Here is a 27977-nt window from a genome sequence, read left to right as displayed (position 1 = left end):
TTACCTCCTTGATGACTGCATTGACAAGCTCCACAACTGATTTAAGGCGCTTCTGGTAATGATTCTTGAGAAGCCGCTTAGGCGTGCGCTTATATTGTCAAAGGAGTAAAACGAGGAACAGTCTGCCCATAACATTTTCACCAAACGATGTTCTCCGTATCGCTTTCAGTAGAATTGTTTGCGACACTGTCGCTTCTCTCGAAGGCAGTGGAATTTTTGCCACAAAAATAGTGCAACGTTTCCGCGACTTTGGACATAGACCACACTTCTGCTTGTGACATCGGAGCCAAGATATGAGCCCACAAATTCCGGTTTCGCGAGTTTCCGTGTCAGTCCAGGACCACAGAGGACATTATTGTCAACTCAATGCTGCGACGCGGTAAGTGCTTACTTACGAATGACTCAGCATGAACGCTGTGGGATAGTAGCGATGTTATTTCGTGTCATTACAGCGACGGGGCCAACCGAGAGCTAACACGGCCACAAAGCGCTCAGGTATACCAAAATGGCGAGGAAAATATTTGAATCCACGCCGGGTGCCAACGAAATCCTAGGATTGTCATATTATCAATGCATAATACAGCGGTTTCCTACAGCAAGTGATTGGCACGCCCATGCACTTCGTTGGACACATTGAAAATCATTCTATCGACACTGGCGCTGTCCACAGAACTCTCTCCAAGTGCATACGCCATGCTAGCTCAGCGGCTGTGATTCATACATTGAAATATGTGGTTCAAAGTAATAAATAAATAGTTTGTTAGCGTAAGTACGGTAATTATTTAACTATTCAATTGAACGTTTTATTTCTTGTAAATGTAATAGCCGCCCCATCAACCAATTTAGATAAAGTTATAACTATGCTATCTGCCATAGACAATCTCTTGAAAATTTCGGCCAGATAAAAAAAAAAGCACTCTGTATACATTCGAACATACCCACTCCTCCCCCTCCCCCCTTCTCATCACGCGGACAATGTCCTTTCTACTGTGCCGGGTGTTCTGTAGCCCACAGGGCACAACACCACCGCAGCATGTGCAGCGGATAGCGCGACACATAACGACGGCCACTCTAGCCCCAACGACACGAAAGCTCCTCTCGCGCTTGTGTAAACGCTATGGCAATGAAATGTGAGTATGGCAACGTTTTTATAGATACGTAAATGTTTCAAATCAGGAAAAAAGATGGTTGCGCGTACATCACGCAACATAAAAAACACAAGGGTATTGCCTTAAAAAAAAATAAGCTCTCAATAATACTGCTATAATTGTTACACCCGTTTAATGAGAAGAAAGGGGGTATGTTAGCCGAGGGAGCCGGTGTTTATTAATAATATCATGGGAAGCCAACAAAGACACCAAGGAAAACAAAAGGGCAATTATTTGTACTTACTAATTGAATTAAATAAATGAAAAATTAATGACAATGGAAGTGTATGAAAAAACAACTTCCCGCAGGCGGGGAACAATCCCACGTCTTCGAATCAAGCGTGCGATGCTCCAACCAATTGAGCTATAGCGGCGCGGTTTCTCCATCCACTTTATTGAATATTTTTTATTTATTTATATTTATTTATATTTATTTATTTATTTATTACACACACTTTCGAGGCCCTAAGGCACTACAGAAAGGAGTGGTACAAACAAAGCAATGTAATATGCAGACAATGAATGATATGCATACAACGTTAAGCGATAGTGTGATAGACAGCTGTTTTGAGTGAAAATATATCTGTGATCTGAATGATGGAAGCAGGAAGGTGGTTCCTGTCGGCACTTGTGCGGGGTAAAATATCATCATGATACTTGTTCGTTCGGCAGGATGGAAGGGCAACCTTATATCTGTGGTCAGAACGGGGTGAAACGTATAAAGGTGGGGTGATAAGTTGGTTCTTGAGCGTGAGGTTAGAGTGATAAACCTTGTGGAACAGGCAAAGACGAGCACATTTGCGGCGTAATGAAACATTTGGCAGATTCAAGTTTTTTTCATACATGTAACACTGGAATGGCGGAAAATTTAGATAAAATAAAGCGAGCTGCTCAGCCTTGCATTGCCTCAAGGTTTGCATTTGGTGATGCTTGATTGTTATCCCAAATGGCATGGTTTATGTAACTGTTTATGCAAGTACAAATTATTTCCCCTACGCTTTCCTTGTTGTCTTTGTTGGCTTCTCATGATGTGATTACCCTCGTTCAAGTAATTTTAGAAACTGTTTATGTAGGTAATTATATGTTGGCCTTCCGAGCAGCCATTTCGCCCATCACAGTATTCCTGTATTCAAGGAGAAGCCTTCGTATGACGACAACTGCAAGCTGATTCTTTCCCCTGTCTCTTTAGCCTTGAGCTTATCCATCTCGCGCAATGCCCCTACTTGTTTTCCTCTTGAAGAGTCAAGTTCACTTTACCGTTGAGAATATTCGCGCCTTCCTGCAGCACTGTTCCTATTCGGTACTTCGCCAATGCAGAAGTGCTGCCGATTTATTTAATGGCTGACCGCCGTTTATAGGCTTGAGCTAGTGCCCCTAAACTGCTGGGCAATAATTAAGGGTATTTCTCTCTCTCTTTCTTATACGTTTACCGCAAGGTCGCAGTCGCGCATCTTTAAAGTGTACCGGACAGTTTCTACATCTTCACACACCTGGTGCAAAGTGTAGGCACTGAAAAAAAAAGAACGTTTCACTTTTATGGTAGCATAATGTTGAGATAATGGGTTTTCATAGCACATGGCTTGCGAGCTTCGAAAGAAGTCTCAGGAGTTCGATGCAAATTATTTGGTAAATAGGACTCGCGGAGTAGCGAAGAATGTATCGGTCTCAAAACAGGCATCTCGTGCTTTTTAACTGAGGTCTCCATAACACCAGAGAGTATTTACTGCAATAGGTCTCATCGACTGATCTGGAGCACCGCGCATCGTACGATCATCACTGTTACATGCGACCCCATTGCGGCAGCGCTCAAACGTGGGAGAACTTACATTCGAAGGCGTCTTCAACGAATAATCTGAGCGATGGGATGGTTTCCAACGATCTTCAAATGGATGCACAGCGCCGGGAAAAAGATTAAAGCTGCAACCACATGTAGAGTTGGAACCAGGCCTGTCTAAAGCGGTCGAGCACGAGCTGCTGTCAGCCGCCTGCATCACCTACATCAGTAGCCGCGGGGTTCGAGATAAGTGGGAGAAGAGCGCCAAAAACCCGCATGCGGTATGGCTGCTCGCGGCTATTTGCGTTATCAGCCGGTAGATGCTGTGACGAGTGATTGTGAACGGCATATGCGCTTTTTCTTGGCCTGCTTCGGCGCGTGCAGTGGCCGCCGCTGCTGATAAGAGAGCGAAACTGAAACGCGGTTTGCATATTACGTTCGTATCTTATTGAAGCTGAATGATTGGCAGTGTTTTAAGTTGTATATTTTTGCATTAGACCATACCAAAAGAGCATAGCAACTTGATGAAACACTTTAAGCAGCATATAGAATAAACGATGAAACTCCAGAAACATTAAGAGAAAGCTTTATTGAGGTGAGGCACATGATGAGGCTGAGATTGTTTATCTGGCCTTTACTATACCGAATTCGACACGGTTTGGTGAAATAAAATAAAGCGAAAGATCATAACTGTAGGAAGCAGACGTGATCAATAAAAATGTTTTTTTTTTAGAAATTGTAGCATCTGGGGACACTTATGAAGCGAATGATAGTGCACCATACGGAGCTCCAAATTCCACCACTAACTTGGGAACATAATTCAGGGGTACTAAGCTTTGTAACCATTTCAGATAGGTTATTTATTCTATACATCAAATTTATCCTCTTCCAATGCGGCGTTTTGCAAAACAAAGCGATGTGTTGCGGTGCAGTGAGAAGGGGCCAAACATTATACATAATTTGATATTCTTCTGCACTTTCCAAAATTAATTCAATGGTTTCATTGTTCTTCTTGGAGTGAGGTGCATGATTTTTGAAAGCATATCGGTGTTTCGGAGCCACTGTATCTGAAAGCCGAGGTTTGCCCTTCAGTTAAAATTTGTTTTAACGCAGCATTATTGCAGACGAGCATCAATTTGCTGTCTTAAAAATTTATTCTGTGGCTGTTTCAACAAATGAAACTAAATAGCTCTGCAGACATACATGAGGCCGTGTTTCAAGTGGGTATGACATACATGATTTATTGAGCCTCTCGTGAAAATAAATAAATAAACATAAAGTAACACGTTCACTCAACCTAATCAAGCGAAACTAAAGAAAGAACGTATAAGTGCACCACTGAAATGCACCAACTCAATAAACAACCTCACTGTTCCATCACAGAAGCGATCCTTCGAGGGAGGAAATGCTAGCGCGAATTGATGGGCAGAAGACGATAGCGTTCCCACTTTTCTTGAATAGCTGCCCAGATTTTATCAGCTGTGGCCGTCGTTTAACCCACCCTTCTGCTCAAATTTTGCTTGATCAGAAGCTAAACATTTTCTATTTTGTTCAGGTGTGGGCTTCGTGCCAGCCACTCAAACACTGAAATGCATAAGTCGCCCAGCAATTATTTGACGCATCTGCATGAGTGCACCGACGCCTGACTTTTGTGACGCCAAAAAAGGGCATCGGGAAATAGTCCTTCGAGCACGTAAGGCATCAGGGTATAATGCAATATGTGCATGCAGTCTTCGGACGTCATTCGGCCTGTTACGCGGTTAATTGGTCCGAGGCCTGCATAGCTGATGGCACCCCACACCTGGACAGATGTGCGGCCACTGGAATGAATACTACATGTGTATCGTCCGTCGAACCTCCACCACAAATGTTAAAATCCTGTAAAAGAAAACTAAAAGGCAAGCGCCCAAAATATTTAAACTATATCGGCAGCGAGCGGAGTAAATGAGGCTGCTGTGCTCACACTAATGAAGCGAGCTGAATGTGGCACTATCGACTGCACTTCACAGGTTTTCCGTGTAGCTTGCGTGTTGCCTGTAGTCCGAGGTGAACGCCTTCAAAGCTTTTGTAGTGTAACGCCAGGCGATTATGCTGCTATATTCTAAGCAAAAAAGTCACACTATTGCTTATTTCTTATACGCCATGTGAATAGGTTAGACGGTAATTTTGCAAATTATCAGAGCGGCACGTTGGCATGCTGATAAGGGTACATGAAGTGAATAACAATCACGCTATAGAAACTGACAAAATAATAGGGAGTTCACGGGACAAAGCAAATGCCTATGCACCACAGTTGTTTGAGCGAGTAAAATAATACTGCTTAAATTTATATCGTACCAGTAAATAGAAAGCCGAAACTTCATATCAGGACCTTGTAGACCTAACGCAAGAAAACCGATTTCATCGAGGTAGCAGCGCCTAATGCAATTTTTCTCAACTTCCTGACACCTTTCCAGCCACCAGCCTCTTCACTGAACACTCAACCGGGTGCAAATTGACGCAACATCAATGAAGACAACCACGCGCCAATTTTCGGGACTCCACGACTCGCATGTGGAGGCGAACCCACGGCGAGTCCTTCTGTGCGATTTTTCCAGCAGCGTTCTTTGGGATGCAACCCTGCTGTTAATGTCAGCTTCGTGGAGCCTCCGTGTTATCGTTGGCAGGCTGACACTTGTCAAGCCGAGCTCATCCCTGATCTTCTTAGCAGTTAGAAAGCGATCTGCTACTGATGGGGCTACAATTAGCAGGCCTTCCACATGTGACTTGGCCACTTCAAAGTGACCACGTGGATTGTCTTTACATCAACTTCATAAGACATTTTGTTTAATGTATGTAGGTTTGCATCCGTCATACAGAACACCGTTCTCTTAGTTTAATGAGGGTAAGCTGCAGGTGAGTAATGTCGCTGTGGGTTGTTATTTCTTTGTACATTACATAATCTTTTGCGAGTAATTGAACTTTCATCTTTATGTTAGCTGTTTTATCTATAACATTAAATTTTAAAAAAATATGCGTGCCTCTGCTATCGCAAATACCAGAGACCAACGGAGCTGGGGGAGCAGTAAAGTAATGCCAGACCGCACACTTAGCCTAACTTTTGCTGGGCTTCCCTGAGCTTCGCCGGTCTCTGGTGTTTGCGATAGCAGAGCCACGCATATTTATTTTTCTACTGCGAGAAAGAGGACCGCTGAAGCGAAGGCGGGGGTTTTCGTCGGAGAGCAATGACTTCACACCACCTTTGTCCGCACCGCGCCCCTGCTTCTCCCTCGCTAGGCTCCGCCCAACCTCGCCTCATCGCTATGCTGCGCGATGCTATTTTTATACTGTGCTTTAACTCTCTCAGCTCCCTCTCCCCCAGCTTGGCAAATCTGCGCACGTCAAGAGAAACCCTGGAAGGTTCAACCAGCTCCACTGTAAAAACAGAAGTGGGTCCAACACTGACCCCTGTGGTACCGCTGATATTAAGCGTACACGACTCGATATATGGTTCTGTAGTTGGATGGACTGATGAAAGTTTGTTAATAACTGTTCGTAGCATTCGGTTGTTTTCTGATCAGTTTCAGGATTACGGATTTTTAAGATCAACCGATTATGAGGGACGCAATCAAATTCCTTCGAAAGATCGACAAAGACTGTGTCGACGTACAGCGATGAGTGCAGTGAACAGCGAAGATCAGTTATTCAATCAAAGAATTTAGTTAAGAGAATTGAGTCCCCATCCCTGAAACCATGCGACTAAAACCAATCAGCGAACGGGAAAAACGTCTTAGCTAAGGTGAACAGACATTCGGCCGCTTACGAAGATTCAAGAAAGCTTCCGAGGATATAAAAAACATGAAAGAAAAGTCTTCTTTTGAATTGAGCAAAACGTAGATCTCATCAAAAGCAGTCGCTCCTGTCGTGAATATCTCTAATTCTGTTGTGTTTTATGTTCATAATGGCCAAAGCGCTTTTTTCTTTCTGTATTTCATAGCTATAGCCGTGAACTAAACCATGCAGAGAAATAATAGAACTCTTTATTTCTAACTGTCCCTCACCCGTCGACATAGGTTTCCATGGCGTGAGTTATCTTAGAGAAAAATTACTCGTGTAGTTTGACCTTGAGCTTACGTGCCCATAAAAACAAAGAATAAATGGACAAGCTAAGTGCATCCAGTGACAGTACTGGTCATATGAGTGGGTGGCCGGTGTTTTCCCGCTCGCGTTTCCACGAGCCAAATTATATTCTAGACTGATGCCTGAAAGTCTTGCTAAGCGGCCCTTCCTCTGGTTCCTTACTTTGGGCAAAGTAAAGAAGATATGGGAAACTTCATTACTGGCGATCAAATCTGTAACTTCTCTTTGCGAAATGCACGGGATTGTTTGTTCATAGCACGTTCTATATTTTTTTTCTTTTTATCGAGTTACCAAAAGTGACATTTCCTTTTTTTTGCCATTTACAACTTCTGTTGCTCTCCGACTATGTGTACGGGACACGTAATAACACGAGAGACACAGGTAAAGTTTTAACACAAAGAGAATAAAAGGCAGACTACTCTGGGTAACGAAACTTTGAACAGAAGAGCAATGGCGGCTCCACGAGAAATATTTGCTGACTGCAATAAATATTTGCCGACTTTAACTTCGCGCTCTGCACAGAACGAAAGAAAACAGCAACAACAAACAAACAAGGAAAACATATGTAAATACGCGATTGAGATATGCCATAACCTTATTTAGTTTCGAGAATCGGCAGTATGGTAACATGACTAAAATGAGATGACAAACTTCGTTATAACCCTGAAAGTAACTGCAGCGTTATTGCTATGATGAAAAATGGCAGCGCAAGAATGTGAACGGTGGGAGTGCCGCTGAAAATATGGCCGAAACTTCATTTCGACTACAGACTTCTACTATTTGCAATCCCGTCCATTACCACGGCTTGTAGAAGGCTTCTCGTGCGCTCCCTGGTTATTTTCTCTCTCACTTCTTTTTAATGGTGCTCCTTGCTTGACATTGTTTCTGACGAAACTCCCCAGTATTATTAGCAACGCGACGTCTGCGCTCGACGTTATGATTGCGCAGCAGAAGATGGAATACTTATATTACTGGTGAAACTGACCTCCACAAAGCTTTTAGCCTGAATCTTTTGCTGTTGAAGCTCACGAAAAGCTGAAACAGGAAAGCAAAGGAGGTTTCAAAGAGGAAGCGACTTTTAAAAGGAAAAGTAACATGAGTTCACAATGGCGACTGTTCTAGACCCTATTACAGATACAAATAGTTTATATCAGATCATTTGGCCACGTAATGCGTGCCTGTTGGAAAATAACCACATTTTTTTTTTAAATAAAGTGCCCCAGTGCTGTCGGAAAGCCGACACAATATTTTCCGCCTACATTTAAAAAAAAAGAAACGAAAGCACCAAGTGCGTGGCATCATCGAGAAACTAAACTAGCAGCGCTAAGCGATAACAGCATAGCAATAATAAGTGTATTTGTTAATAATAAGTGTTATTTATTTATTATTATTTTTATTTTGGAAAGCGTCAGTTGCCACTGTGTGGCTACTCGGCGAGGCGGATGCCAGTCGAGCTGACACGCGAACGCAGTGTGCGAGTCTGGACTAGCTGGACATATTGCGACGACGCTGCACACGCCTCACCAAGCGCGCAAAAATATGCTGCCACAATAAGGTCGGAATGGCACCTCTTCCACCAGGCTGCCTCGTTTAGACTCGGCGCCCAAGTTGGAAACCTCGGCATGTCTACTCGGCTTAGGAGGAGACAAATTGAGCCTGTGTAGATCTCTTTTGACAGCCTGTATCTCTTCTTGATCCTTCCTTATTCGTCACCAAGGCTTGTGCCGTCCCGAATATCTGAGAGGCTTGATATGTTAGTAGAACGATAGCACTTCTTTGTTCGCGCGTTTCTTTTTTAGATTCCACGCATGTATCTGTTTACGCAAGTATGCCTGAAAAGAGAGTAGAAACACTTAAAAATTTCGATCTTGTTACCTAGCACTTGAAATTGTTTGCGTGTTAGGTGCGTCGCATAGCAACAGTTAACCCATAAACAGTGATCGCGTGCTTCTTCTTCTAGCTGACCAAAAAAGAAAGAACCGGACGAGTTCATGGAGAAAATTCGCGCTGCGCATGTTTTATGCTGCTGGGGCTGTGAGCGTATCGACAAGGTAAAGCGCGTCGTGTCTCGTAATTCGACACGGTTTCATGTTGAATAGAAATATCGCCTTCTTTCCAATGGCGCCAAGGAGGCCGAAGGACGCGTTCATCACTGAAACCTGTGGCGTGTTTCTTGTTCTAATACGCTGGCTATCGCTGAAAAAGATGTCCACGCAAGGTTGATCCCGACCGAATCTTTACGTTAGCCCGGGGATTTGCGATTAAATGAGAAATAAATCAGGGAAAGTTGACTTTTAGTCGAGCCAACAGTCAAAATCGCTTCGGTAAATGCAGAAAAGCTGACTTTGACATTCATGCTTGACGATTTGTGCTGGCTTTCTCACATTCATATGACTGTCGCGTTCGTAACACATGAAGAAGATAAATATTTCTGTATTATTTGCAACATGACTAGAAGTTTTTCTCCAGGTACATTTTTCATTATTTAAAGACCTCTAATAAAACTAGGCTGGCCTATATTTTATTTGTTTACTTATTCGTTCATTGATTCGTTCACTCATTCATACATACATTAGGAGCCATAAAGGGCCTAGAGGTCCGTATAAAGGAAACAAAGAAGGGAGCAATACAAAATACTTGGCTCAAATATGGACACATAAAGGCAAAAGAAAACGAAACAAAACATATTTTAATTGTGCAAAAGGCAATCACCACGGCATTAAGGAAGTTAAATGGCAAATTCAGAATGTTATTCATAATTAAATCAGGCACAGCAAGAGAAATATTACTCAATTTCAAATGCGCATAAATAAGAACACCAAAGAAAGAGAACACTGATAAGAATCCAGTAAATGGTAAGTGATAATGTAAACGTTCTGTGACCCATGCAGGTGTACACGAGTGAGAACAGCCGCAAAAAAATAAAAACAGGTAACCTCATACCATTCTAAGAAACGCATAAACATAAGAACAGCCATTGTTATAGGAGAAGATGTTCGAGAATTTCCTTTTGGAGAACTAACCACTTCACTGTAATTGAAACTATTTCATGGTTACGCATTCCACTTGTTCATGCATTGCGCTACAGGTGAACATGAATATTGATTTTTAAACAAATATAGGTTGCACTTTATGTTCAATATCCTGCCTGCAGGAAATATTACGTGCTGGTTTAGTACGATTGAGAGCAAATGTTTCGCCGTGATATAAACAATTAAATGAAGTTCAACACGCACATTTGCGTCAGGTATTAAGGTCGGAAATGTTGATGCTGCTTTTTAACAATGATGCGCTCTTACAGGTTGTATATGAGGAAAGTATGCATCTTACCATGAATGAAAAAAAAAATGATTCAGCCCCTTTACTGAAAAAGCGCAAGAGTGAGATTGAAGGTTAATATTCTGAAGACAAAAATGACGTTCAATAGCTTGGCAACGGGACAAGAATACAAGATCGCCAGTCAGTGTCTAGCGCCTGTACAGGAGTTCGTTTAAGCAAATTCACAGAAGAGTAAAAGTGGGGTTGTAATGCATACGGCAGGCATACCAAGTCTTGAGAGGGAGCTTACCATAGTCGTTGAAAAATGTCCAATCATTGCATTCAGGCGGTAGTAACATATAGGACACAAGCTTGAAGGTTAGCAAAAAAATTCGAGAACAAGTTAAGGAGTGCGAAAAGAGCGTTGGAATGACAAATATTAAGCGTAACGTTAAGAGACAAAAGAAGAGAGGTGTGTATTAGAGAGCAAACGGAATAGCAGATATTCAACTTGACATTACGAGAAAAAGTATGAAGCTGGGCAGGCTATTTATTGCGAAGAATAGAAAGTCGGTGTACCATTTGGGTAACAGAATGGGCGCCAAGAGAGCGTAAGTGCCGTCGACGATGGCCGAAAGCTAGTTTGGGTGGTGAAATTACGAAATTTAAAGGCGCTAAGTTGGAATCAGCCAGCGCAAAACAGGGGTAATTGAAGATCATAGGGAGAGACCTTCGTCCTCCAGCGGACATAAAAATGAGCTTTTTATGGTGATTCTGTGGGATTGTACAGCCTTATTCTGTACTGACTCGATACGGTCCTGTAAAGTAACTATTTGAGTGCCTTATTATCCATGCATATTCCAAAGAAGATCTGATCAGAGATGTGTAAGCGTGAAGCTTCATTGCTGAGTGTGCAGCATACAGACGATGTTTGATTAATAGTAATTTTTCAAGCGTGTTCTTTATTATGTGTTCTATGCATGTATGCCACGTTAGATCAGTAGTTAAATAGGGGCGCAAGCATTTTACACTTTGCACTGTCTATATAACAATGATGTAGGTCGTATCCTTGAACTTTTATTTGGAAGGAGAAATGACGTTACGTTTGCACCGGTGATATGTGCTGCAGCAATATCTTATACGAAGGCTAATTTAGCATATACTTGCAGCTTGTTTCAGCTAACTTGTGCCAAGCTTCAAAAATAAGTGTAGGTGTGCACTACGAAAAGGCAATATACTTAATGTTGTCGACGGTCCTCTTGTAAAACTGAAAGTGTGCATTTTCATGAGCGTAAGATAGAGATTCAATGCACAATGGCACTTTTCAAGCAATGATTTATGCACAGAATCTACAACGAGGAATTCTTTTCTTTTTCGTTTTTTTAAACACTATTCAAGAATCACCCAATTGTGTTCGTGCAAATAGCTGTGGCGTGTTCAATTTTGCTCTACTCGAATGAAAGCGCACGAAACGTGAAAGCACATGTCACGGGACTTTGCCCTGGTGCGCAGCTAAACCACGGTCGTCAAATATGCTTTAACCGAAGGATCAATACTGCATGTGAGAAGGATGTATGGACAGGCATTACGCAGCCATGATGATTCTACGAAAACGGTCTGGGCTTCCACATTTGTCGTTACATTTCGTTTGCTCAAATGATAAAGCAAATGGAGACCATAGGTACAGCGATAAATAGTGCACGCAACTTCTTAAATCTGTCACTGTTTCTTTGTCTTGTTTTGTTAAACTGTTGCCTCGTCAACCCAGATCTTAAGCCAGATGGCGACTCATTCAACACGACGCTCGTGGTCGCTGCCTCGCAAGAAAAAATTTCCTGTTCAGTATATTCAACCTGAGTGCGGCAACGAATGTTCGCTCGAGCCGTGTTTGAGGGTGCACCGGCGTCACTGCGCGCGAGCGCCTACTCATAGGTACCTTTAGTTTTCTGATTGCACAAATCTTCCAAGAATGTTGCAGCTACAAAAAATAAAAAAGCAACAACTTTTTTAAATGAAAATAGTCATAATAATGTTCATTGGTCCGCGACGTCATCGCTTTAAATATGTTGCGTTTAAATCACTACTCTAAAACTTTGTTGACTGTTTTGTTTTCTAAGGAGTTGCTGAAGCTCCTAATCAAATGGTTTTGGGCACTTTCGGAGCACCGTTGACGATACTGACTTGGTGCATACTCGTAAGGCCTGTTTTCTTTATGTATTGGCGCCAGGCAAATTGAGACAGCATGTATGAGAGACACAGGCATGTGATACCGGAATGCCTTTGTGTATAATAATTTCTTTTTTTGCTAACTTAAATATTAATGACTCAGTCAAATTTTGAGCTTTACCATTAATCTGTTCAATTTCAGCCGGCTGCTTATTTTCCGGCTATTTTGTGCAATCCATGAAGCAAGCACGGGGATCATAGCTATAGTCTTACTTCCTGTGAAAATCAGTCGAATAAGTTGCGTTTCAGTAACTGCAGTACGACATTTGAAAGCGCGTTATGCGATTTTACACAACGAATGATAGAGCGACACCTTCACGCAACTGAATTTTCCGGAATCTCTCCTCTCCTTCATTGAGCTAAATTGTACGAAAATTCTTTGAAATGCTGGGCTAGCATTTGACAGCATTGATTTTGTGGTATTAGAGAAATAAAACGATACAATGGCCGCGCCGAACGAAGCCGACTGTGTGGCGTTGACAGAAATACAGCCTGTCTCACTTTATTTTTGGCGTTTTCAGGGTCATCTGATGGCACAAGGCTTCATCTGCACAATCTACAGATTAACATAGCTGTATCGCAGCACCAGATGCATATGTAAGATAAGAATGATTCCATGCTGTGATTTTGGGTTTAAAATTAGGACCCACCTTTCGATAAAATCTTTGTTAAAATTTTAACGTTTTTTTTCTTTTCGTGCTCGCCAAAAAGTTCTCACGTGACGTAGCGCACTTCACCGACATTGAGAATCTGAAGAAATCCACTAAGTATAACATAGATATTCAGTCATGATTTACTGCGTTAGTGAATATAGGGTTGGCCACTGAAAGAACGTATTGCGGAGAGAAATTTCCCTTTGCAAATCATCATTATTAGAACAATTATGTACAGCAGTCGCATTTCGTAAACAATGAATGCTGTTGCGACAGCAATAACCTGCAGCATGCTAAAGGAATAAGCTTCTAGGTATCTCTAATACTACGCAAAGACTTATCTGGTGCATGTTTACATGTTACGCTTAAGCCTACTGAGCCATATTCTCATTCTAAATAATAAGGCATTAAGGCAGTAATCGCGAAATATTCTAGTCGCCTTCTCCTTCCAGACAAGGAAATGAACTGCCAGTAATTATATTCCTTTAAACATGACCGCATTGCAATAAACTGGCCGTCTAATATTCATGCCACGTGCAAAGATTACTTTACACGGGGAACTATTAGTGTGAATAAGAAACTCGGTCAAAACTGATATCTGCCCTGACTGATCTCATTATTTATTCTTTACTTGTCGGCGTGACAACCACGGTAAGTCATATTATGCGCGCTAGTACTGGAAAAAAAAAACATGGCATTAAGAAAAAAAGTATTTAGTTTTCGTGCTGTTAAAGCTGTTTTGACGTTGTGCTGTTTATCTTGTTTCTGTTCTTCACCGTCCAATGTGTTTAATGCACATGAAACGAAGCATTGAAAACGAAAGAAATATGGAAAAAAATTGCCACAAGCAGCAACAGAAAATCTCAGCTTTCCAATTATGACGATCGTAACTTGCCTCATCATATCAATATATTTTCTCCACTGGCTTTCTTCTTCTTTTTAATCCTAAGTCGATGCATAGGAACCTGCATGGCACAGTAAAGCACGAAAAGCGAAAGCGTCACCATCACCAGCACACGTGAGTCCGTTACTAAACCCTTCTTCTGTTGCCGCAGCGCTTACCGCCGGGATAAATGAACCTGATGTGGATTCATAGGAAAACAGTATGATTGAGTATCCTATTAGCATTTAATCTTGCGCTGGTTACACAGGACGTTGTGCTTTACAAACGGAAACGATCGCGGGGTAAAGCTAATGCATATAAATGCGCGCACTACCTATCGCAGCCTACGCATGTCTTCAGGATGGTATTCATACAAACTGCATCTGTTGGTAACGAGCTCTTAGTTATTTTGCTAGGTTAACCCTCGAGTTCTTCGTTAAAATCTTAAGGCTTGATGTAGCGCAAATGTTCAGTATTTTGTTTACTTTACCCTCAAGCTTTCCTTCCATGCATGGTAGTTAGTTATGCTAGTAAATTGTATTCAATAAGAGCCGTAAGCTATTGCGCGTTAGTTACGGAATGATCTTCTCATGGTCCTATTCGTGCAGAGAAAACCTTATCTTAATTCGTTTTATACGATTTTTCACCTCATATCGATTGTGGGTAACACTTACAGATAACCTGCTGCTGCTTTTACTTCTTCGTCATTACACCTTTGTCGACGCTTAGCCACCTGCTGATACACGTGACTTCGGAGAGCTATTAAATTACATAAACTGTAGAAAGCTATGCGGCCACGCTAGTTGGTGTGCAACTGCATACATCTTTTATTTTTGTTTTCAAGAGATAACATCTAATTGGTCGGCAGCGCTTTTCTTTGTTTACGTTCTTCACGTCCTCGTCCAATTTCAACGCTGCGAATTCGCGTAACAAATTCATGTCATTGCACTGTCTGACCAATCGTATGCATATTCGTCGCGGTCACGCTTTGTGTAGGCCTCTCTATTACCAGAATGAGTTATTGAGCCCTTTCTTCAGTTTGATGAAGTGGTTTTCTTCAAGTATGCTGCGAAGCGCTCCTGGACGAAGCAGGCATCTAATTCAACATGGCATCCGGCAGCCATTCTTATAAAACTTTCCGAAAATTCCTAAAATTATTCTGCTAAGAGCTAGTGAAAAGCTGTAAAGGAACGCGATTACGTTGTCATGAGAGAACAAGGCAGACTCGACTTATCTAAGGCGCTGTTCGCCCATCACAACGCGTTGGCTGCAAAGCATCTTATTTCGTCTCGGGGGAATTAATTATGGCACCGCCATATTTCACGAAGGCAGTGGAATGTGTGCCACCAAACTAGCGCCGAGCTTTCCCGCCTTTATCCGGAACCCCTGGGACAAAGTCCATATGTCTGCTCCTGACAGGAAGCACCGCTCAAGCCCGCAAAAACTCCGGTTTCGCGAGCTTGCGTGCTTGACTAGGACCGCAGGCGGGAATAAGTCACGTCAACGCTTCGCCGTGAGAAGTGCTTACGAATGGCTCAGGCAGGATCCCGCGGCTTTTACGGCTTTGCCGAGGCATCATTGCTGAGACGAGGCGCTCGCAGAACCAACACTGCTATACTCGCGGACAACTTTCTGTGGTAATGAAGGCAAAGCTATGGGGGCAGAGCTGTCTGCACATCTGTTACCACGCCAAATAGTCCGCTAGCGTTTGACAGGGCTTTTGGTTGCTCGGCGCAGACGCTGAATTGATGCAGCTTCCACGTGCGACGGTCGCGCGTTTGCCCAGACCCGCAAGCGAAAAGCCGCAAGATGAGCAAACCTTTACATTCAGCGGCGTGTTTTATCTTATTTAACTGTTGCTGATGAGGTTTTTTATGTTTTCTCTCCACCAGCCTAAACTAACGCGGATGAAAACATCGTACTCTTTTCAGAAGCGATCTTGCTTGTGCGTGCTTTGCCTCCGTAGCTTTCCCTGTATTGTCACATAAAGTTGTCCGCGAGTATGCAAACCATTTAGACTTCCGAAAACATGCGAGGCTTGAATGAATGAATGTTCATTTTTCTACAAAACAAGTACAATACAGTGTTGTGGTGGGAAATCATGGAAAAGGCTGGTCATGGCTTCTTGACTGGCCTTAAAAGCCAGAAACTTTCAAGCAGCAACATGGAGCAAAATATTTCGTAGTAGCTTTCAAAAAAGTTGCGATTATATAAGTGCGAGTACATTGATTATCTAGTCAGCGAAAGAAATACATATTTCAATAATAATCGAATCACACACTGTTGAGACATGAATGGCACAATTGCATCATTTAGATGCGTTATAAAAAGATGGAAAGATACCAATACGAATACATTTATTTCAACATCAGGGATATTAGGGGTACAACCAAAAAGCCTATGACTGGCTTGACAAAGGGGCGCACCCCCGTACGCAAGAACCGGCCGCAACAGAACAATAAAAAAATAGACTAAAGTGCATAGGTAAACATCACATTCAATAAAAAATTTGTGAACATCCTCTTGCAATAACAAATAAGTGAAGGCGGCAGAATTAGCACGAAACGCCTAGGAACACTTCAAGAATGCAAAACGAAGAATAACAATAAGAAAATAAAAAAGGGAGAAAGGAGGCGCAAACTTGCAGTAAAAAGAACCGTATGGTTAGGTCCTGAGTGCTCATTGCGCCGATTAAGAAAAGTTGGAATTATATGTCGGAGTATATGTATATGTTATATGTTATATGTTAATTACAGTATATGTTATACTGTAATTAGTACGAAAGGATGGCACATGCCAGACGTCGTTGTTACGTGTTGGGTAGTAATTAGCCTTGGGCCGTAAGTTAGCTGTGTCATGAAAGAATGCGTCATCATTTTTCCGTTTTCTTTCATATCGTTTACTTAGCAATAAATTATATAGGTCATTATTTGGGGTTACTTTTAATGATGCGAAGAGAGGTTGAGTGTGAGCAGTAAACGGGGCATTCGGAATGATACGAATGACCTTTTTCTGTATTTTCTGTAACATACATGTATTTAACCACGTTGTACCCCCCACCAGATGACAATATGAAAGGTTAGATAGAAATATTGCTTTAAAACTAAAAGTCCAACACTCAGAGGTAGTAAAGAGTGGACTTTGCATAACTTGCCTGAGCATTTTGCAAGTTTTTTAACCAGATTGTCGATGTGTATGTCCCATGCAAGTTTGCACTGCAGTGTCACACCTAGACACTTTACTGACTCCGCTATTTCAATGCTCTGAGAACCAAGCGTTAGCGTAGGTAAATGTTCCAGTGGTTTGTTCTTAGGTGTAAAAAGTAAAGCTTTAGTTTGGGTAGCGTTAATTTTGAATAAAGATTCAGTGCTCCATTAGACCAATTTGCACAGAGTTCCATTAGCGTTTAATGAAAAGTCAATAAGTGTTTTATCAGTAAAAAATATGCTAACATCATCTGCATACATTATACATTTAGCGCTGTTGTCAATGTTCCCAATGTCGTTAATACAGATGTTAAAGAGTGTAGGTACAAGAATACTGCCTTGCGGCATGCCAGAATGAATGGATCTAAAGTGCGATGAAGAATTGTTAATTGCAACCCGTTGCTGGCGGTGCTCTAAATATGTTATTAAAAACTGCAGGAATGTGCCGCGAAATCCACAGTGCTCAATTTTAAGAAATAATATTTTGTGATTTATGAAGTCGAATGCTTTGGAAAAATCCACGAAAAGCCCGAGAGTTAGTTTCTTTCTTCAAATGACTCTAATATCATTTCCTTCATGGTTAAATAAGCTGTTTCTGTTGATTTTGCGGCAACAAAACCAAACTGGGAAGCTGATATGACTTTGTGTTTGTTAATAAAGCTTGTAATGCGCACTTGTAAAAGCTTTTCAACACGTTTCGAAAAAAAAACTGGCAAGATCGATATAGGTCGGTAGTGGGAGAAATTATTTTCGTCTCATCCTTTAAAAATTATGGTAATCTTGGCAACCTGTAGCTTTTTCGGAAAAGTTCCTGAGGAAAATGCCAAGTTTATTGTGTATTCTAATATCGGTGCAAGTATGTGGGATGTGTACTTCGCTGGCAATATTTGGAGGTCGTCAATGTCCTTACTCTTACTATTTTTCAGCGACTGTAGGACCGACAGAACTTCGTTATTTATTTATTTATTACGTACTGCCAGCCTGGATGTCAGGCTTTAGGCAGGAGTGGGGTACATAACAATACAGCATGTAGGAATACAATGTACATTTGGTCGAGCAAGTACGGCATGAGAAGAACCCACATAAGCCATACAAAGCGGAGTACAAACAATATGCCACGACAATGTGAAGTATCGTTAGCTATTGCGGAATGCACTCAAGAAAGAAGACACCGTCGAACACTCAACCACATTGGCAGGTAGGTTATTCCATGTACGAGTTGTGCTCGGGAAAAATGAGGCTTTGAATGTATTTGTTCTGCACAAGAACTCGCTCACCTTCTTTGAATGGAAAGAACGGGTTTGTCGCTGGGTAATTGAATGAAAATATGCATTTTTATTTATTCCAAGTTGGTTATGATAAATTAAGTAGAACATTTTTAGTTTGTCCTGGTGTCGTCTTACCTGTAGGGTCTCTAAATTGGCTGTTTGCAATAGGGCTGATGGGGATTTTTTCCAACTATAACAATTATATATGAACCTGACGCATTTGCGTTGGACATTTTCAAGTTTGGTAATATTGCACTTTGTGTGTGGATCCCAAACGATTGCTGCATATTCTAGAATTGATCTAATGAAAGTTTTGTACGCGAGTAGTCTAATTTCTGTGGAGGATTTACTAAGGGTTCTTCTTAAATATCCAAGTTGTTTCATTGCCTTATTTACGGTGTGCGTTATGTGGTCATTCCATTTCAAATCTGATGTAATTATGACTCCTAAGTATTTGTATTTTGTAACCTGAGACAAGGCGTTGTTATCGATGGTGTAGCGGAACTTCAAAGGATTAACTTTACGCGTCACAGTCATAGCTACTGTTTTTTTATAATTAATGCACATTTGCCAAGTTGAGCACCAGGCTTGAATTTTACGTAGAGACATATTTAACAATTCCTGATCGTCGTTGCACAAAATCTCATGGTAAAGTATACAATCATCGGCAAAAAGACGTATTTTAACTGATATATTGGCTGCAATATCATTTATAAATACCAAGAAAAGTAACGGTCCCAGGACGGAGCCCTGAGGAACACCGGACTCTACAGGGGCAGGGTCCGAACTGATTCCATCAATATATACTGTTTGATGCCTGAATGATAAGTATGCTGCTATCCATGCGAGCAATGTATCATTTTTCAGAATAGGTTTAAGTTTCAAAAGCAGTTTTTGGTGGCACACTCTATCGAAAGCTTTCTCAAAATCCAAAAATATCATGTCTATTTGGCTGCCCCTATCTAATGCTGCTGCGAGGTCATGGACAATCTCTAGTAACTGCGTTACCGTGGAATGTTTGCGACGGAAACCATGCTGTCGGCTATCAATAATGCAGTTTTCCTCAGCAAAAGTGGAAATATGCGCGAAAATAATGTGCTCAAGTACCTTCGCACATGTACATAATAAGGAAATAGGCCTGTAGGAAGAAACAAGAGACCGGTCGCTGGTTTTGGGTATCGGTGTGATTTTAGCATGTTTCCAATCGTTCGAAAGTTCAGCACAGGACAATGATTTATCAAATATCAAGCATAAGTACTTTGCGCACCATTCAGCGTAACGGAAGAGAAAAGAAGCAGGAATGCCGTCAATTCCCGGCGACTTTCTGATATCTAGATTGAGCAGAATTTTCAGTACACCCTCTTCACTAATAGATAGATTATTTATTGCAGGAATTCCGTCAAAAGCATTGAATTGTGGAATTACGTCATCATCTGTGGTGAACACGGAACAGAAGTAAAGGTTTAGTGCATTGGCTACGTCCCCTCGATCTGTTACAGCAGTGCCATTTATGATAAGGTTTGAAACCGATTGCCTCTTTGGCGACAAGTGACGCCAAAATTTTGCTGGCGACGCAACAAGAAACTCTTTTAAACGTACACTCTGATAACGGTCTTTACTTTTTTGTATAGAATTCTTGAGAAGCAGTTGCAGTTCAGATAACTGGTGTGCGCCCTCAGGTGAAGGTCGTTGTAGAAACCGTTTCCTTGCTTTTTTTACTTTACGGCCTGCCCTGGCTATTTCTTTAGTCATCCATGGCTTGCAAGTACGTTTTACAACCTTTTTGTGTGGAATGAAACATTTTGTGCAGTGCATCACTAAATCTTTGAATTGCAGCCATAACATATCAACGGATACGCCATTGCATTCATATTGGGAAACAAAGGAAGAGAATGAATTGTCCAATGCATCGAGTACATCCACATCACTGGCGCGAGAAAAATCGAGTACAAAGGTCTCCGTCTGTTGCAGTTTTGAAACTTTCTTCAATTCCATGACAAAGGACACTATTTTGTGGTCTGAAATCCCTTCAAAAATGTGCACGCTCGGATTCATACGAATAATTTTGTCATTTGCGAGGAATAAATCTAAAGTTGACGCACTTCCACCGTGAACACGAGTAGGCAGTTTCACTAATTGCGTTAAATTGTGTAGCAGAACTATGTCAACAAAGGGCTCCGCAGTAGGAGAACGCGCATTTGGGAACTCATTATCCCAATCGACATCTGGAACGTTAAAATCACCTGCCAACAAAATGCTATAAGATTGGTTCCTATGTTCGCATAGAAATTCATTCAGGTTTTCAAAAAAAGCTGGGCTGCAATTTGGAGGGCGATAAAATCCCGCAATTAGAAGATGGAAATCTTCAAGAACAACCTTTACAACAACGCTTTCCATTCCAACAGGGTCAGGTAGTCTGGACACATTCAAGCACTCCTTAAAAAGCACGGCTACGCCACCACCTCGGGAATCTCTGTCGTTACGGTAAATTCCATACCCTGCTGGAGTGATTTCGACATCGTCGATACCTCGATGTAACCCAGTTTCAGTAACAATTATGATCTGTGGGCTATGGACCATAACAATACTTTCCAGATCTGCTGTTTTGTTAACTACACTACGCGCGTTCACGTTGAGACAACAAAATGTGCTTTTAATAGGAGAGTCGGGTCATGTCATCTGAGACGCGAGTGAACGTGCAACGATGGGCACTCTTTTCGTTTGGGTACTGTCCCATTTGTAACAGCGATCAGCTGAGGAACACGAGAGTACAGTAATTGTATTACTTAACAGTTATTTGAGTAGCCTAGCATCGCGTGGTGTTTAAAACAACCTCAAGTGCGTCTTACGGTTCCAGGAATAAGAAAGAAGGCCGACCTGCCTACCTTGGCCTTGAAGCAAGCAACTCTGGATTGTTTGCAGACTTTCTACTTTGATCGAATACATATATATACGGATGGCTCTTGCACTCAGACCAGCTCCACCAGTGCAGTGGTTATACCATCACGATCACTAAGCATCCGATACAAGATTTCTCATTTGACAACATCGACTAGTTCGGAGCTTGTTGCCCTCCGAGGTGCCGTTGATTATATTAATAACCAACCGGCTAATCGGTGGGCTATATTCTGCGATTCCAAGGCGGCCTTACAATGTCTTCTGGCATCTCTTCGTCGCGGGTCATGTGAACAACTCGTGTCGGAGATACGAGAAATGCACCATCTCCTGATCGCGAAAGGACACGACGTCGTGTTTCAGTGGCTGCCTGGTCATTGCGGTATCTCCGGCAACGACCTCGCTGACGAAGCTGCTAGAAAAGCGCACGAGGGAGCAACCCTTGTTTCAATACCTTTACCGCGGACCGACGCAGCCCAACACTTAGGCAAGTTAGCGCACTCTTTGACATTGGAGAAGTGGCACACATCTGAATTCACTCACCATCGCTTGCATTCCCTCGATCCCTCTATGCAACTGCGGCTGTTACCAGGTCTTCGGCGAAATGAGGAAACAGTGCTCTGCCGCTTACGTTTGAGAGTCGCATTCACAAATGCTTATGCATTTCTGATTGGAATGGCTGATAGCGCCGAGTGCAATGCCTGCGGTGTAGAGGAAACCATAGAACACCTACTGTGCTACTGCCCATCTTATGAAAACGAAAGGCAAGACCTCTGCACAGCTCTCAATCAGCTAGATGGGAAGCCGTTCACCTTGAAGAAGATCCTGGGACCATGGCCTCGCATATCGCAGCTACAAAAGGCCACAAAAGCGCTGCTGCGATATTTGAAAGCGACCGGATTGAGTGAGCGCCTGTGATTTGGACTGAGTGACCGACTGATATCTCCAGTGGACTTTCTCTTCTTTTCATCTTTCCGTCCCCCTTTCCCTTTCCCCAGTGTAGGGTAGCCAACCGGGCTCAGTCCTGGTTAACCTCCCTGCCTTTCTTTTATCATTTTCTCTCTCTCTCTCTCTCTCATGCCTTCATTGGTACATGAGTGAGATGTGTACCCGTATACCGGAAACCGGATGGTGTAGGGAGATTGGGCTAGTTGAGTTGGGATATTGGTTGTATAGCACTTATATTTCTCTTGTGCTCGTTTTTACCAGTTATCGCCAGACGATATTCCACACGATATGTAATTTTTCTAGTTTTAAGCTCTCGAAGTGAAGAGGCTGATGTGAAGTACTACGGTTTCTTACATTAGCACGAACAGCTTTCTTTTTTTATTAAGTACAACTTCCTAATATCTTTTTCACAAAAGTCTCACCCCATAAGAGGTAAAAATGGTTTAAGTGGCTCATAAAAAAGGAATAACATACTAACTGTTTAACCAAATGGCGGAGAAAGTTCAGTAAGTAGATCAGACCAGCGATATGAGAAAGTCTGCCTGCAAGGAAATTTGTATCATTATTCCAGGTCATGTATTAGTCATTTAGAGATTCATTGACTGCAATTTTTGAGAAAACTATCCTAAGGTCTTCTTTGAAAGTGCCTCGCATATTTTCAGTTCGGAACAGCAAACCTTTGTTTTATAGGAGTTAACGCTTCGGCTATAATTGAGTGACCACTTGTATAATCTTTCCAAAACGATATTAGCATTTCAGACTAAATAAACAACATTATTATATGAAACAAATAACGTGATGCCATCAGCATATATAATTTAAAGTTATTCTCGGTCAATGTTAGCTCAATCAATAACGTAAATATTAAAAATAAGAGGCCCTAAATGCTGCCCTGGTAAAATACGGATGATTATTGAACGAGTTTTAGACGCTTTATTGTTTATTTTTGAGTACCGTTTTATGTGATCTACGTAGGGTTTACCCACACCAGGGGTAATGTCAAGAATTCCGTAATAATTCATTTAAGGTCGCCTAAAGTTCAGTCGGAATAAAAATTATTGAGTGTGAACAACGGAAGTGGAACATGCGACGCACAAATTGATGACAACTTTTGAACCGGACCACGCTTTATGTAATTCGCTAGGAATTCGGTAAGTAGCTACAAATACGAGATGACTTTTTTTTTTACTCTGCCTAGAATGAAATTTCAGAGCCATTTTCAAGATCTCTATATAAACCGCACACAGTCTCGGATCGCTATCGTTAAATTTAGTAAAAGCCCCAAATCTAGGTTCTCTATCCTGCTGGAGTTGGGAAGGTCCACCTAGAACATTGTGAAGTATTGTCTCATGTATGTACTTTTAGTAGCATTGAAATTCCCAGTGACCAGTAATAGTGCAATATGAATATTAGCGTGCAAAGGTGTCGTAAGTAGTGGGGTAGCATATTATGTTATTTTTGGCAGCCCTTGAACAAATCAACTGCCGGTCAAAATAAAAGTGGTATATGTTAGATTTGCGTCTACAACTGGCAATTACTCGAAACCTTTCTTCTTTCTTAAATAAATCATTAACTGAAGCATTTGGAAATATGTGCTGCAGAAAAAGAAATCTTGAGCGAAAACACGCAATCACAGCTGTGTAGAAAACAGGGAATATTCTTGCAATTTGGCATTCCATGAGCATTAATATAATATTGTTTGGTAAGCACTTTGTTAAATAGGACGAAGATGTTTTATTGAAGTGTGCAGCGAAGAACTACTGGGCAAAACAGGTGCTTAACTCAACTTATCAGGCTGCTTAAAGTACTTTGTTATGACTACAGAGCAATGCGAACATGCTTAAAACATTTTATGCGAAGAACTCTTGTGCAGCCGCTCAGGAACGCGATTAGGTTGTGAAAGGAGTTAAAGCCGGACTTCACTTGTCTAAGAAGCTGTCCACCTATTACAAAAGGCTCGCGGGAAGGCATCTTCTTTATTTCTGTTTTTGGAGAATTAATTAGGCGCACTCGCTTTTCATGAAGGCAGCGTAATGTGCGCTGCCAAAGTAGTACCGAGGTTTCGCCACTTTCTAGTCAAATCCTTAGACAAAGTCCCTGTGCCTGTTCCTGAAAGGAGCTGCCAATAAGATCCACACGAAATCAAGACTAGCTAACTTCCGCGCGTTTCTAGAACCTAAGTCGTGAGTATGTCGCTTCAATGCCGCGTCACGAGAAGTGCTTACGAATGACTCAGCTAGGAGCCAGCGACTTGTATGGCATTTCTGGCTAACCTCCCTGTCTTTCCTCTCCTTTGTCTCCTCCTCCACCTCCTGAGGCGTCGTTGTTGGAACAAGGAGCACGGAGAACCAACACAGCGAGAAAGTATTCGGACTTCCTAGCGAGGTAAATTTCTGAATTCGCTTAGGGTGAAAACCAACGTGTAGGAACTTCTCAAGGTGTTCTTAGCTGACATGCTGCACTCAGCTGCGCAGAGCAGTGTTATCTGGAGAAAATACGTTTTCGTCACACCATCAGAAATATGTTTCGTGGAAACTAAATTTTCGCCTAGATTTTCCAGCAAAAATTGGACCCATTGTCAAGTACATTTTACAAAATATGATCAAGGCAGAAAGCTGGGCTAGTTGGTGTGTCATCATTATTCAAGAGACTAGCAGCAGGGACAAAGACAGAGAAGACAGGGTCAGCGCTCGTGTCACAAAATATGGCACGAGCTACCGTTGAGGGTGCACCCGTTTCGAAGGTTTGGCAGGCGCGGGCCGTTAAAGTGTGTTTCATAGAAGTGTTGCCTGGATAATGAAAGCGTTTTTTAGCTTCTTATAAATGTAAATTGTATCCACCCATGAAGTTTGCTAATTATGAAAAATAGTTGGCGCGTGCATCACTGAAGCATTTACATACATTAACACATACATCGCGTAAAACCCCACACGACCGCTAGGACAAGCACGAACCTCTTTCATATTATTTCCGAAACAGCGCGTGTCCAGAACAATCACTGAACTTTCAAGAAACACTTTTCCCCATAACAACAGTCTCTTATTCGAGAAGACGCGGCAAAGTTACCACTACAGGATAGTACTCCCCTGGGCATCTTTGACAGTTGAATGTGTCGCCAGCATCAAGCGCGCTGCGACAGCGAGGAACACGGAGCCGCGGCATAATGGCCGAACCGCTGCTGGGTGACGTCAGCAGAATTCGCCTCGGACGGGGCTGCTTCGTGCTCGCTGCAGCCTCCCAGTTACGGTTTAGCGCGCGCTCTTATAGTCAAAATTCGTATTCAACAGTTGCGCGGGTAATAATCTTTCCCTGATCCAGAAGTTGATATGTCTTGTGATTAGATTTCGCTTCAATTGTACCGTTACGATGAGCCCGCTGACCCAAAATGTTTAAAACCTAATTAATTGATTTTTGGTAATTAGCGACTATTTACCAGAGTATCACTCGTCATCCCGTGGTCGGTACCGCTGACGCCATGTCTGCGAACGGGCCGTCCTTTTATTTCACGACGGCTATTTTTAAATATTATATGAAATGCTTTGTAAGAAGGACTTCATATTTTGATTATATATGGAGTTTTCATTTTGCCACCAATCGCCGTAGAAATATTGTTTATGGAAAGAAATTGTGATCCAAGAATCCAGAAATGGTCAATAAGTAAATACTTCAATATATATTAGTCTCCCAAAAGCAATATAACAACCTTAATGCTTCAGTCGTCATCTAAATGTGTGACTATAAAGGAGAGGAAGTGTGTGTGTGTGTGTGTGTGAAAGAGTAGAGATTTAATTACAGCTTTAGGAAACGTTCCCTTGACCACCAGAATTTTGCGCCTAGCCAAGAGTTTATTAAAAATACTCGCCAGCGAATGTCACTTGGAAAGCCGTAACGTATGTTGCGGAACTCACAGGACAATGTTTACGGAGCGAACTGGCGATTTCGCCGAAATAAGACACGCTGCACGCGTTGCCATAAGCTAATATTTTCATAAAATCTTGATGTAATATTTAAGTGATGTGTTTCGCTGCGTATCGTGAAGTCGCACTGCACTCTTTGTGCCACATTTTCTCTCTAGTCTTTTTTTTTTTTATTGCGATGAAGGCTTGCCCTTAAGGCATAATTCTTGGAGCGTATATGTGTATTATATGTGTGCTGTGAGGCCTGTGTTGTGTATGAATTGAAGCAGTGTTTTGTGAAATCTGTTGTCATGTATCCAGTGGTCATAGCTGGTTGTCACACTGTATCGGAGGCCGGCTTGCAGTAGGAGACGCGAGCGTTCCGATTGTAAACCCGTACATGTCCATATTAGGTGGTATGCATCTGATTCCACCACAGGAACGGAGCAGTATGGACATGTAGCACCCAGTGGTAAATGCGACCAGTTCCACCTTGAGACAACAGCCGGTGTAAGGGCCACCCCAGCCCGAAGCCTGCAATGGGGTAGTAGCCGAGGCTAGGGAGCCTCGGGAACAGCCGGCGCTTTTACCGCGGCTGTCAATCGGCGGACTTTGTCCTTTGCCTTTTCTCTCGTTGCGAAAGAAACACATTGCGAAAAGGTTTCTCTCTATGACTAATGAGGCTCCCACTGGTCTACCCCAGACGCAGATACAACGCTGGATCACCTCCTGAAGACCTGTCTGGGCATTAACGAGGCACATATACACTGCCTGCGCGGCCTTGGCTTCAGCCCAGGTCGACCATCTGACCTAACGCGCAGGGCGCGTGGGCCTTTGCACCGGTTGTTCCTGGACCTTATGCAGGAAAAAGACCTATATCTTGTTGGTTAAGTTACGCCGTAGTGCATACTGGCGCCAATAAGAAAAAAAAATATAGTGAAGAGGGTTGATTTCCTACGCCATCTCCATCCCTAGCAGTAATTACGAAGAACCAATGAACTTTTCCATGCAGCTTAGTCGTCGGCTCACCGAATGTAAATAAAACAATAGCGAGCGAGGCGCGGCGTCCCTGTGTTCGTTGCCAGCCTCGTTACGTGGTAATTATGCCTTTGCGTTGGGACCTGTGGAAACAAAAAATCAGCAGTGTGTCCATAGGTTTGTCCCACTGCTCTGACGGAGACATGAAGACTGCTTGAGTTGGAAAGCCTGGACAAAACGGCCCATCGTCACGCTTTTATTGATAGGCCAAACTGTGCTTAAAACAGCCGATTGTTTGAAGGCGACTTCGGCGGCCGCGTTAATTGCTCGCGACGGACTTGTTCAATAGCTTTGGCCTCGCCGTACGTTAGCGTAGCATGCATGCCTAGCCTTCAGCACGCACTCTACGCACCCTTCCAGTACAAGAAGCGGCAATGCACCAAGTGGGGACCAGCATTCGTCGTGATGTGCTGCCCGTCGATGCGCTCCCTCTCAGTGTCGGAAATTCGGCTTAACGAAGCTATCACTTTTACGCAAGCACGATCCACGTAGGTATTCATCGTGGTGCACTTCATAAACATTCGCTCTCGGTAGCGCTGGATCTTTTCTTAGAAACCACGCACTTCAGGGCAGCCAGGGGTCATCCAAAGGATGTCTGATGTCTTTATGACTCGTTGATATCTTGCACATCAAAAGCTTCCGTGCATTGATCGTACATTGTGCTT

This window comes from Dermacentor albipictus, chromosome 2, assembly GCF_038994185.2.
Source record: "Dermacentor albipictus isolate Rhodes 1998 colony chromosome 2, USDA_Dalb.pri_finalv2, whole genome shotgun sequence".
Classification (NCBI taxonomy): domain Eukaryota; kingdom Metazoa; phylum Arthropoda; class Arachnida; order Ixodida; family Ixodidae; genus Dermacentor; species Dermacentor albipictus.
This window is presented reverse-complemented; position numbering follows the sequence as displayed.